This window comes from Myotis brandtii, unplaced genomic scaffold, assembly GCF_000412655.1.
Source record: "Myotis brandtii unplaced genomic scaffold, ASM41265v1 scaffold537, whole genome shotgun sequence".
Lineage (NCBI taxonomy): Eukaryota > Metazoa > Chordata > Mammalia > Chiroptera > Vespertilionidae > Myotis > Myotis brandtii.
In genome coordinates this window covers 392,263-392,914 of record NW_005369971.1, presented here as the reverse complement: position 1 = coordinate 392,914, position 652 = coordinate 392,263, and the positions used below count along the sequence as shown (strand labels likewise).

The 652-nt window shown below is 70.7% G+C and overlaps 1 protein-coding gene across 1 annotated transcript in view; it reads left to right on the top strand.

Annotated features, from left to right (window-relative positions):
• Positions 1–652, top strand: part of TTLL8 (tubulin tyrosine ligase-like family member 8) — a 36,798-nt gene that overhangs the window by 23,702 nt on the left and 12,444 nt on the right. The gene's annotated exons all lie outside the window — the stretch shown is intronic.

Genomic DNA, 652 nt, shown 5'->3' with positions numbered 1-652 from the left:
CACGGGCTCTGGTCCAGGATGAAGGGGCTCCTGGTCGACCTGCCGAGAGGCCACAGGAGAGAGAAGGTGGTCAGGGCAGGTGGGGCCCGGTCTGAGGGGTGTTTCCTGAGCACCCGACCTGGGGCCATGGAGATGGGGCACCTGCCCGGCACCCCTGCCTGTGCCCTCACCCACCGGGCCCCCCGGGAGCAGATGCCAGGCAGTGTGACGGGTGCAGGGTAGCCTGGAGGGGCCTGGTGGAGCCCTGGAGGGCCGGGCAGGCGAGAGGGGCCGAGGGGAGCCGGCCAGCTGGGAGCAGTCAGAGAGCAGGGTAGTGTAGGGCTCAGGGCATTTGTTCTGGAGGAGGAGGAGGCCTGGGCTTTGGCGGCCCTGGGCTGTGGGGGCAGCAGCCAGGGGAGCTCAGGCTCTCAAAGCTCCTGGGTGGGCAGGTGGCAGGTGGGCTGGGGGCGGCCTCCACTGAGGGGTGAAAGGAGCAGGTTGGGCAAGAAGGTGCTGGAATCTTCGGACCCCAGGAAGGCACAGGGTAGCGCCTGGCGGGGGGGGGGCAGCGCGAGAGCTGCCTGCTGTGCTGGGTGGGCCACGCGTGCAGGGCTGTCTGGGAGGAGCCCTCGGGGGCAGGGCTGAGAGCCTGGAGCAGGGGGAGGGGGTGGGG